This window comes from Bufo gargarizans, chromosome 5, assembly GCF_014858855.1.
Source record: "Bufo gargarizans isolate SCDJY-AF-19 chromosome 5, ASM1485885v1, whole genome shotgun sequence".
Taxonomy (NCBI): domain Eukaryota; kingdom Metazoa; phylum Chordata; class Amphibia; order Anura; family Bufonidae; genus Bufo; species Bufo gargarizans.
The window spans coordinates 447,014,876-447,027,752 of record NC_058084.1 but is presented as its reverse complement, the minus strand read 5'-3'; the positions used below and the strand labels follow the sequence as shown (position 1 = coordinate 447,027,752).

The 12,877-nt window shown below is 43.6% G+C and overlaps 1 protein-coding gene across 1 annotated transcript in view; it reads right to left on the bottom strand.

The window, feature by feature from the left end:
• The window catches only part of LOC122938097 (amyloid beta precursor protein binding family B member 1 interacting protein), a 151,859-nt gene extending 140,600 nt beyond the window's left edge, over positions 1-11,259 (bottom strand). Inside the window, exon 1 of the mRNA XM_044293407.1 lies at positions 11,142-11,259. The gene's annotated coding sequence lies outside the window, so the exon portion shown is untranslated. The remainder of the gene's footprint in view (positions 1-11,141) is intronic.
• Between the last annotated feature and the right edge of the window lie 1,618 nt (positions 11,260-12,877).

The window sequence follows — 12,877 nt, the reverse complement described above, 5'->3', positions numbered from 1 at the left end:
AATTTGGTCAGTATGTTGCTTCAGGATTTGTAAGCCAAAGCCAGAAATGAACAAACGAGGGGGAGATCGCCCCTTACCAGCATCAATACAGGACCGAGGTATGTCATGGTGAGTAGAGACTCCTGAGACTAGATATACAAATTCCAGCACTAGCCGCTCTTCAAACTGGAAACTTTATTGAAGTATACTCTTGCAATAAAAACTCTTTTCTTTACGTGTTTCGGGCAACTCTAGCCCTTTGTCAAAAGAATAAAAACAATCAAACAAAGTTACAATTAAAGTACATGTTTGGAGATTGACCAACCAGTCAAAGACTAGCAAGTCGTTAGTCCTGTGGGAATTAACCAACCAACCAGAGGCTAGCACCTCATTATTCCAAAATAGGAAACACCTGAGATAGGAATCAACATTGAAAACTCTTGGATATACAATCATTCAAACATCAATAGAATGTATTTTTTTAAATATCTTATAATAGCAAAAAATAAAAATAAAACTTGCTGATAATCATTAAACCTGCATAACATTAATAATAATAAATGACATCCAGTCTTTTGTTTAAACCTTCTGGAACCCTGGTTTCCAACATAAAAATCCAGTAGGTTACTCTTGCTACTAGTAATTTTCTTCTATGATCTCCACCCCTTTGTGGTCTAAACACTCTTTCTATTCCACAACAGGTGAATGAAGATAAATCGCCCTTGTGGACATCAGAAAAGTGTGTAGACACTGCAGAGACATTCAGGGCCTTTTCATTATTCACATCAGACAAAGTTTGAAGGGTATTTGTAGTGCATCCCACATACTGAAACTTTCACGTCATTCAATACAAATAACAATTACAAGATATTCTCATATATGAATTGCAACACCAAATTTGTTGTATTAACAGTAATTCTTGTAAGTTGCAGTATGTGGGATGCACTACAAATACCCTTAAAACGAGGATACGAAAGCATTCGTCTGACGTGAATAATGAAAAGGCCCTGAATGTCTCTGCAGTGTCTACGCACTTTTCTGATGTCCACAAGGGCGATTTATCTTCATTCACCTTTTGTGGAATAGAAAGAGTGTTTAGACCACAAAGGGATGGAGATCATATACTAGCAAGAGAAACCTACTGGATTTTTATGTCGGAAACCAGGTTTCCAGCAGGTTTAAACTAAAGACTGGATGTCATTTATTATTATTAATGTTATGCAGGTTTAATGATTATCAGCAAGTTTTATTTTTTTGCTATTATAAGATATTTAAAAAATACGTTCTATTGATGTTTGAATGGTTGTATATCGGAGAGTTTTCAATGTTGATTCCTATCTCAGGTGTTTCCTATTTTGGAATAATGAGGTGCTTAGCCTCTGGTTGGTTGGTTAATTCCCACCGGACTAATGAAGTGCTAGTCTTTGACTGGTTGGTCAATCTCCAAACATGTACTTTGCTTGATTTTTTAGATTTTTTTGACAAAGGGCTAGCGTTGCCCGAAACGCATCAAAAAAAGAAAGTTTTTATTGCAAGAGTTTACTTCAATAAAGTTTCCAGTTTGAAGAGCGGCAGTGCTGGAACTTGTATATCTAAAGCCAGAAATGGGTCCAAAATACAGAAAAGTTGCAACTTCTTCTTTTAGGCCTCGTGCACGCAACCATATCCGTTTTGCTTTCTGCAAAACAGGGATCTGCAAAGCATGGTTGACGTCCGTGTGACGTCCATTTTTCTGAACTCATCGGGTCTGTGGTCTGCATTTTCCTGCCAAGAATAGGACATTTTCTATCTTTTTGTGGAATGGACACACGGATCCATAGAAATTAATGGGCCCTTGTGCAATCCGCAAAAAGTGCAGATCGGACGTGGATCCAAAATACGGTCGTATGCATGAGCCCTCATACTTTATCCTGGATTGGGTCGTGTTGTGACCAGCAAGACAACCCGACTGTTGGCAGAAATCCAATTCTGCTGGATTTCTATGTAACCACATAAACTATCATTAGTTCTGACTGGTAGTACAACATTTGCAATCTAAGGCTGGGTTCACAAGTGACTGAAAATCCAGCGTTTTTGCAAAAAACGCAAAAAGGCTGTATGTATTACTTGCGGTTTTTGCAGCAGAAAAGCTAGTGTATTTCCATTGCAAAGGCTGAACTCTGCAAATCCGCTGTATATTATGACACGTTTCAGATTTCAAATCCGCTGTATATATTGACACGTTGCATATTTTCAAATCCACAATGCGACACCTTTTTCGCTGTGTTTTTTTTTAACGCAACGTGTGGATGAGAATTCATAAATTCTTATCCACTTTGCTGATGCTGTACAATGCTGCAGAACATCCGCAGCTATTCATTCTCATGTCAACCCGGCCTAAATTTTGCCTGGCCAATGATCTCAGTGTAGCCCTAGCCTAAGGCTACCTGAACACAAGCGCGAGTGATGCAGAAATTCTGAGCGTTTTTTTCATGCGGAATTCTGTGCATTTCAGCACCAAATCTGCACCAAAATCTGCATGTGTTACTTTTACGTTGCGGATTTTCCGCAGATCTCACTCTTGCATTGATACCCACTCCTTGTGCTGTCATAGGGCATTATTTTATTCCTTTTTTGTGGGGTAGGTTGTCTAAATAACTAAGTATATTGGAAAATTGTACAAAGAATGGCATTTATTTGCGGAAATGGGGACTACCCTATTAAAATGAATCTGTGACCAAAATATGCTGGGATATAAATGATATATTGACACTTGTAAGGGGGTGGCAGCAAAGGAGTTGTCCAAAATCTTGCACCAGCACTGAAAAGTGCTTTATAAAGAAAAAACTGCGCTCATCTATTTCCTGCTGCTATGTTCCAACGCTGAGGCTCCTGTGCCCACTCCTTCCAGTCCCCAGTGTACCAGAAGTGTGATGTCCCATCTGTGGTCAACCATTCACCGGCTGTGACGTGTCCTCAAGTGGCACATGACCACAGAGGTTCAGCCTGTAAAGTGTGTAAGGTGTAAGCTGCTGTAACCACTGTAACTGTTGCAGATGTGGTGGCACCAAGGTAGCGGAACCTACTTAAGAACCTGTGGGAGAGGTCAACCAGAGAGGGATGGGTTGGCCTAGAGTGGGAGGCCTGGAGAATTTGCGCCTGGGAGGTTCTCACCCTTAGAACATGTCAGCTACTGTTAGTAGTTGTGTGGAAGGTTCAAAGCACTGTGGTGGGCCGAGAACGGCCTCAGTTGAGCCATGTGATGCTTGAGCCCCAGGCCGAGGATTGATAACCACCATGACAATTGTGCAACACTTTGTTAGAGAACTGTGTCCTCAAGCATACTGAGAGAACTGTTACCAGTATGCTTAACGTCTGTTCACAAAAAAGTAGGACAAGGCGTATTCAGCAGTTTTGGACTCTCTTCTTTTACAACAGTGCCATAACTGAAGTACCTGACATAACCTGCCCCTGGCCCCTACACATTGAGGGATTAGACCAAAGAAAGTTGTACCATTTGGCTCAAACAGCTAACACAGAATACATGAGAGCATTATCATGTCTACTTCTGCCCCTTCGCATAGTGGCTGTCTGCTGTTGGTAATAGGGGAAAAAGAAGGATATAGTGGACAGAAAAATGGGACACACCCCAAGATCACTCTCTAAGAACACATACCTATAGATATAACAAACACTTACAAAATAAACTTGGCTGGCTCACAGTAATTTATTTGCGACTTTTATTAAATCCCCCCGATACATACAAAAGTCTATAAGTTCAAAAAATTTCTACACAAGGAATAATATACAATTTATATATTATTAAAACCTTACATTTAAAATGTAATACATTAGATGATCCAGGTCCCTAAATGCGGAGCTCTCGCATTATTAGTAAAAAATAAGATAAAATAAAACTACAAGCGGCTATAAAGTTAGTGGGATATACATACCTATAGATGTTTTGGAAAGGCTTGCCAGTCTGAGAGCATGGTTGTTACTTGTCCCGTTTTCAGTACTTTCTATGGTACTTCCACAGATTTAGCCCCCTTTAATGGGTTTACTCCTGGTTTCCGGGAAGTTTGTGTGTGAACACCACATTGAGAACGGACGCGTCCTTATGCTGCTTTATGAATGTCCTCCGCTCCGCAAAAGATAGAACATGTTATGTATATCTTTGGTCGTATCCTTGAGGATCACAGACCCATTCAAGTCAATGGGTGCCCATGCATTGCGGACCTCAATTTTGTGGTCTGCAACACGGAGCCATTACGCTCATGTGCATGAGCCCTAAGGCAGCCATACACACTCAATAGCTGGCAGCCGGACGATTACATATCAAAGGGGAACTCCTATTTTAACAATATTCTACGGTATTAGTATTAGAAAAACATGCATGCTTTTTTTCAAAAACATCACCACACTCATCCACATGTTGTGTCTGATACTGCAGCTCACTCCAATCTACTTAAGAAACTCGTGTGCTTACTTCATTTTTCTTAAAGCTCCCTAGATTGCTATGGGCCCATACTGTATCTCTATATGCCTCTGGTACCATATGCATCGAGCCCAGGAAGGGGAGAGGAGGATGTGAGTGTTGGTTGTGGCCCTGAGAGGTGTAGTAGTACTCACCACTCACAGTGGGAGTCTTCTTTCTAGTGATCCCTGCAATAAATGGAGGGTGCACCCTTTCTTCCCTTGGGGCACACCCTGGTATTGAGGCTCTTGCTTGGTCTTAGTTGGGGTTTCCTTGGTGTATGGACAGTGTGCAAGGCAGGAGGGTGATAAGCTGCCACCAGAGGTGACTGGCACACCTGCCAAACTTAACTTATCTCTCTGGACTCCCTCCCGATTCGCCCATACATGTACACGTTAAGTTCGGCAGGTGTGCCAGTCGTCTCTGGTGGCAGCTTTTCACCCTCCTGTCTTTCACTCAGACCATACATCAAGGACACCCCAACTACCACCAAGCAGGAGCCTCAATACTAGGAAGAAAGGGTGCGCCCTCTATTCACTGCAGAGAGTGCTAGAGAGAGTACTACTGCGCCTCTCAGGGCCACAACCACCACTCACATCCTCCTCTCCCCTTCCTGAGCTTGATGCATATAGAACCAGAGGCATATAGAGATACAGTATGGGCCCATAGCAATCTAGGTAGTCTGTAGGGAGCTCTAAGAAAAATTAAGTAAGTGCAACGTTTCTTAAGTGGTTTTATGAGCTGCAGTCTCAGACATAACATGTAGAAGGGTGTGGTGATGTTTTTGAAAGAAAAAAAAAACTGCATGTTTTTCTAATAGTGTGCAATAGGAGTTCCCCTTTGATCATTTAAAGGAGTTTGTTGGTGCGTTGAGCCGCGGGCGGCGCTCCTGTTATCTCTCATCACAGTGCACATTTCCTGCACTCTCACACTACAGTACCTCAATGTGAGCTGAATACTCACTATGCCTCGTAGAACCTCTGCCTCTTTCTTCTATAATAGTGTCTGTGTTTATAGGCATTTGAAATAACTTTTTGGAATGAGATGATTAGGAAATTTGCAGAACTTTTTTTTAGGTGGTTCCCATTACAGGACAGAGAAGTAGAAATGAAGGCTCCTTACCTGGTTTTCATATGTAAAGCTGGAACTACGTGGATGAATTATTAAGGAATTTTATTATTTCTACACGTTTTTAATGTAGGGTTTCTCATGTAGGCAACCCCTGTCCATGTGCGCTATTAGGGCCATGTAATACTTCATTACTCCTGTAGTGGTCACCGTTGAAAAGCTGTGGATGCCAGCAACTCCTGCCTGTCAGACCCCTGCTGACCAGCTGACAGCCAGCGGGTCCTCATTTAGAAAAGTGTTCTTTCAGATGGGGAAACCCTTTAAGCATTATGTGTTATACATGAGAAGGATTAGGGTTGGTGGAAAATACATAGAACCGTATAACAGCTCAGAACACATACTGCATAAGCAGTTGATTACAGCATTGCATTACTAATATTGAATGCAAGCTACATTATTATTATTGCACATTACATTACTAATATTGCGCAGATGCAAGGCTTCAGATCTGTAATCTCCCAGCATCCTTTGCCCGGTCACAGAGCTAATGTGTAATCTTTGAAGACCTCTCCTGACATGTCTTTTTACCGAATAATTTTATTCCCCCTGCAGTAAAGATTTTTGATCATCTATGTTGTTCCGTCCCTCAATTATTGCCACTAGAAGATTTTTAATGAATTGGCAACTGGTTGTTACCAGTGGGATGTATGGAGACCTTGTGGTGAGCGCTTCAATCCTGCCTTCGCTGTGCAGTGACACACTGCTCCAACTGCTGGCGTGATAAGAAGAGCCATCACCTTCGACAGTCGGTCACTTCTAGTAGTGATACAAGGGACACTAACAGCTCAGTGATATGTGCAGGACATCCTCTGGCCCCATGTGTTTCTCTCATGGCAGGGCTTCCAGCTGGCATATTTCAACAGGATAATGCTCGCCCCCACTAGTGATGAGCGGCAGGGGCAATATTCAAATTTGTGACCGTATTTTTCGCACTATAAGACGCACCGGCCCATAAGACGCACCTAGGTTTTTGAGGAGGAAAATAAGAAAAAAATATTTTTAACCAAAAGGTGTGCTTTTGGTGGGGTTGAACTAATGGCAGTCTGTGCATGACACTATTATGGGGGATCTGTGGATGATGCACTGTTATGGGGGGGGGATTTGTGGATGGCACTGTTATGGGGGGGATTTGTGGATGGCACTGTTATGGGGCAGCTATGGATGGCATTATGATGGGGGGGGGTCTGTGGATGGCATTATAATAGTGGGGGGAATCTGTGGATGGCATTATGGTGGTGGGGGGGATCTGTGGATGGCATTATGATGGTGGGAGGATCTGTGGATGGCATTATGATGGTGGGGGGATCTGTGGATGGCATTATGATGGGGGGGGGGGTCTGTGAATGGCATTATGATGGTGGGGGGGGGGTCTGTGAATGGCATTATGATGGTGGGGGGATCTGTGGATGGTATTATGATGGGGGGATCTGTGGATGGCACTGTTATAGGGTGGTGGATCTGTGGATGACACTGCTATATGTGTCATCCACAGATCCCCCATAACAGTCCCATCCACAGACCCCCCCATCATTATCCTATCCACAGATTCCTAGGGAGGGACTGTAGTAGGCGGGGAGAGCGGCGGGGGAGGGCAGGCACTGTACTCTGTCCCCGCCGCTCAGTATGTACTGTATTATACGTAGTGTTAATCATAATATCTAAACTGAATAATGATGCGCTCCCCATGTGCTTACCGTTACACATGTCACGCTCCTGTAGTAAGCACTAGCAGCTAGCAGGCAGGCCGGGCGGCCATAACTCACTGAGGTCACGTGCCTGCTCCGCCTACTGTATGAATGAAGTAGGTGGAGCAGGCACGTGACCTCAGTGAGTTACGGCCGCCCCACCTGCTTGCTAGCTGCTAGTGCTTACTACAGGAGCTTGACATGTACTGGTAAGCACAGGGGGAGCACATCATTATTCAGTTTAGATATTATGATTAACACTACGTATAATTACAGTACATACTGAGCGGCGGGGCCAGAGTACAGTGCCTGCACGGCCCCGCCGCTCTCCCCGCCTACTACAGCCCCTCCTCCCTCCTCACTAATACATCGCAGACTGCGATGTAAATTGCCAGCATTCGCCCCATAAGATGCAGGGGCACTTTCCCCCCACTTTTGGGGGGGAAAAGTGCGTCTTATGGGGCGAAAAATACGGTATTCACAAATTTGAGAATTCGTTATCTCCAGTCATTTTTTTCTTGATTGCGGAAATCGGCAATTGAAAAATTTGCAATTGGCACACAAGCTAGAAGCAGGGAGGGATCATGTGTACTGTTTAAAAAAAAATCTCGAATATTCAAAATTACGAATATATTTCACTATATTCTAAATATTCGCAAATTTCGAAGTGCCGATATTCGCGATAAAAATTAGCAATTTGAATATTCGTGATCAACACTAGCCCCCACACACAGCAAGGGTTTCCCAGGAATCTCTCCACCAGATTACAACACTTCCTTGGCTGCCTGGTCATTAGATATATCACCAATCGAACAGTAAATCAGCTTCAGCAACCTACGAGTGTGTAGGATCTACAGGCTCATCTGCAACATCTGGGGGCAAATGTTCCACAGGCTAGAGTTCGTATCTCATCTTGTATCCAGGCTAGAGGCCGTATCTCATCTTGTATCCAGGCTAGAGGCCATATATCCTCTTGTATCCAGGCTAGAGGCTGTATCCCATCTTGTATCCAGGCTAGAGGCTGTATCTCATCTTGTATCCAGGCTAGAGACTGTATCTCATCTTGTATCCAGGCTAGAGGCTGTATCCCATCTTGTAACCAGGCTAGAAACCGTATCTCATCTTGTATCCAGGCTAGAGGCTGTATCTCATCTTGTATCCAGGCTAGAGGCTGTATTTCATCTTGTATCCAGGCTAGAGGCCGTATCTCATCTTGTATCCAGGCTAGAGGCTGTATCTCATCTTGTAACCAGGCTAGAGACCGCATCTCATCTTGTAACCAGGCTAGAGGCCATATATCATCTTGTATCCAGGCTAGAGGCCATATATCATGTTGTATCCAGGCTAGAGGCTGCATCTCATCTTGTATCCAGGCTAGAGGCTGTATTTCATCTTGTATCCAGGCTAGAGGCCATATATCATCTTGTATCCAGGCTAGAGGCTGCATCTAATCTTGTATCCAGGCTAGAGGCTGTATTTCATCCTGTATCCAGGCTAGAGGCCGTATCTCATCTTGTATCCAGGCTAGAGGCTGTATCTCATCTTGTATCCAGGCTAGAGGCCATATATCATCTTGTATCCAGGCTACAGGTTGCATCTCATCTTGTATCCAGGCTAGAGGCCGTATCTCATCTTGTATCCAGGCTAGAGGCCGTATCTCATCTTGTATCCAGGCTAGAGGCCATATATCATCTTGTATCCAGGCTAGAGGCCGTATCTCATCTTGTATCCAGGCTAGAGGCCGTATCTCATCTTGTATCCAGGCTACAGGTGGCCCAACAGGGTCCTAGAACTGTCTATCTATTGTAAATTTTTCCCCAATAAACCTCTCCTTTCGCTCTAGTATTGTATCTCTTACATACGTATATAATCATTACATTCACACAGAGAAAGTTTCATTCAATTCCTTCTAGGTGCTTAGTTATTACATTTTCTTTTCTCAATGAGTATATAGGAAAATTGCTCCACCCTATAATGTATCTTTTATCAGGCAATAGGAAACAGTGTTGCCACATTGTAGCCATGTGGCAATGGAGATTAATCACATCCCACATCACAAGTGGAAGCATCACCTGCCCTACAGCAGCCCTGTACTCCATAGCTGTGGCCTCAGCAGCTCTAGATCTAAAGTCCACAAGTTACCATATCCTTAAAGGGTTAGCCGATATCTAAAATTTTCCCCTTAATTCCTGGGCCCCTTGTATGGATTATAATTACCTGCTACCCGGCACCCGCATCTCTCTGGATCCCTGCATCTCCCCGTCGCTCGGATTAACGACGGGAGGAGAAGCCAATAGCAGGCTGCAAAGTTGACCAGCCTCAATGGGACTCATCCCCGTCGCGGCCTGCTATTGGCTGCTCCCCCCATCGCCCGGTAAGTATAATCCCGGGAATTGGGAGGGAATTTTAGATATCGGATAACCCCTTTAATCATACAATCCTCCATTTGTATTCACACTTAGTATCAATTCCTTCTTTATATACATGAGGTTAAGGGTTAATTATGCTGAGCATTTGAGGAGTGAGTACTAATTATCCACTTCATCAACCGCCGCATAATGTAAAATGCAAAGCTCTTAAATATTCATGTTTAAGATTGACCATAATAAGTTAACCCTTCGCTGCCCTGATTCAGCAGAGGCACAAATGGAGTGAAATGTCTTCAGTCTATTAGAGTAACAGTTCAGCCACCACTGGGCTTTATGATCATATATGCTGGTATTGTGTGGTCATAGAACAGAAGGTAAAAGACTGTTAGGAAGAAAGACTAAAGATAATACTATGCGGAATGTGCCAAGTTTTCTTATGACCCTGTATACTTGAATACAGTCTCCCTTTAGATTCTGTGTTTGCACATGGCAGATTTCAAGCTTCTGCAGCAGAAACTTTTGCAAAAAAAAAGTTTTCCACATGTGAACACACCCTTAAAGGAGCCAAACACTGGCCATAGAGGACTTGGTCGGTTGAAAAGTCTAATTTAGACCGTTTTCTGATGGTCGGTGGTGCCTTGCTATCAAATCTGTGGAAAAGCCAAAAGCAGATATCTGTGGAAAAGTTAGCCCGCCATGTGGGATATCTTTGGTCATTTTCAGACGCTGTAGTTGCAAAGTTGTAGCAAAGTTATCAATCTGTATCCCATCAATGGAAGCCACGAGCAGACCAGAGACCATTCTAGGATTTCTCTTATAGATGAATTGTCCAAAAAGACAACCTTCAGAGGCCAAACCATAACCACCAGTCATTCAGAAGATGATGTCCATTGTAGCCAACTTTAAAGCATGAAAGCTCTTACTGCAAAGAACCCTTTGTACTTCATACAATGGCATTGCTGCATACAAGCTCAATCTCAACAGAAGATTCCTGCTATCTATAAGTATACATTTAGAAAAAAGTTTAGGAGAGTCTCCCAAGAAACATAACATTTTTAGTGCATCCTGTACTCTACGAGGTCATTACTCTTAGGCCGCATTGACACGACCGTATTTTTTGCTCCGTATCCAATCTGCATTTTTTGTAGACCCATTTATTTCAACGGGGCTGCAAAAAATGCGATGTGAATTCTGCATCGGTATGTCCGTTCTGCGGCCGCCTCCCCCCAAAAGAGAATGTTTTACGGACAAGATTAGGCATTGTTACAATGGGTCTGCAAAAAAAAAAAAACTGGACACAATATGGCTGTTATCTGTGTTTTTTGCAGACCTGCATTTTGCAGAGCGTAATATGCATACGGTGGTGTGAACGCGCCCTTACTGTAAAGAATTCTTTCTAGAACATATCAGAGAAATCTCCAGCCACTGAGGTCTCCTCCAATATGGGAGCTGGCGTCATGCCTTTTCACGTACGACACATCAGCTGCCATAGTAGCAGCAGCATAGTAGTTGATTGCCCCTTACCTTTTCGATAGGTTGTAATCTGTTCTTTCTGGAACGCGGTGGAACGTAAAAGAAATATGTCTTACTTTACAGAGATGAGTATTTATGAGTCAGTGTGAAATGTCTTCCTCAGTTTAAATATGCCACCCCTCCCCCCCCCCCAAAGAGGAAGTGGTGTACCTAACTAACAAAGAGCAGGGACGGTGTATCCTCCACGCTCTGCCTTTCACAATCTGCACATGTATGTTTTGGGATCTTTTTAGCAAAGAAACGTCTGCTTTTTTTTTCTGCTTCCGAGCAATGCCACACTTGTCCTTGGGTTGTGTCAGGTGCTCCAGACGCAGCCCATTCGTTTATCTTTTGGAGACCCTTTGAGTGGACTACCCTTTAAGTATTCCCTTTAAGTATTCTTTAATACAAATATTTACCAACTGGACCTTTGGATCAAAGATTCCCTCTGAAAGCTGAACTCGGGGCACTATTATATCTTTCTTAGGGAAGGGGTATGTAACGAGCCCTATAGCTACCCCGCTGGAATTACTACTAGATGCAAGCTTAAAGGGGCGCTCTCACTTCAGCAAATAGCATTTATCAAGTAGACAAGGCTAATACAAGCCACTTTCTAATGTATTGTGTTGTCCATATTGTCTTTGTCCTTTGCTGTGTTGATTCATTTTTCCAGCACATTATACACTGCTCGTTTCCATGGTTACGACCACCCTGCAATCCATCAGTGGTGGTCGTGCTTGCAAACTATAGAAAAAAACAGACACCAGAGAGGCCGACACTCTGTCCTATAGTGTGCAAGCACGACCACCACTAAATGGAGGGTGGTCGTAACCATGAAAACGAGCAGTTAGAACATGAAAGAAAAATGAATCCAGCCAGCAAAGGAGGCAATATGGATACTAACAATACATTAGTAAGTGCCTTGTATTCACTTCCTCTACGTGATAAATGACACTTGCTGAAGTGAGACAACCCCTTTAAATGGGTTGGCTCAGCTCAGAAATTGATGTTTTTTTGCTAGGATATGCCATAAATGTTAGATAGGTGCAGGTCCCACCCCTGGGGCCTGCTCCTATCTGGAAAATAGGGCCCTTGAACTGAACGGAGAGCAGCCGCTCCTGCGCGACCACCCTCCGTTTACCGCTGTAGGAGTTCTAGCCGCTTGTTAGTTCGCTATTTTCAGCAGTCCCATAGTGGTAAATGGAACGGGTGCGCTCTCCATTCACCCCTAATGGACTTCTGAAAATAGCTAAGCGTGCTCGCATATTGATGAATGCGGAACGCCCTGCACATGCACGGTGGGCTCTTCTTCACTTAGGGGGCCACATTCTGGGACCCTCATCTATCTGACAATGATGGCAAATCCTAGCAACTTGCCATCAATTTCTGAGATGAGCCAACCCCTTTAATAATATTCGAAATGGGGAAAGACAGCTGTCAGAACACATTGGGTGTTGTAGTCTCGCATCAGCCACAGATAGAGGTTGGAGACTGTTGCTATATGGAATAATACTACTAGATATAGAGGCCATCAAGGGGTACTTTTTTCCTACGTACTTGCCTAGTTTAATGTACAATTACTACATATCTCTGAAGAAGGCATGTAACAGTCTAAGCTCAGCGACACTGGCAGCCATCCAGCAGAGCCGCAGCAGTCACCCACAGCTATTACCATCCCATTGATATTCCTGCCATGTAGCGCCTTAGTGAAAGCTACACGATTCTCTGCCAGTGATAACAGAGGCAGG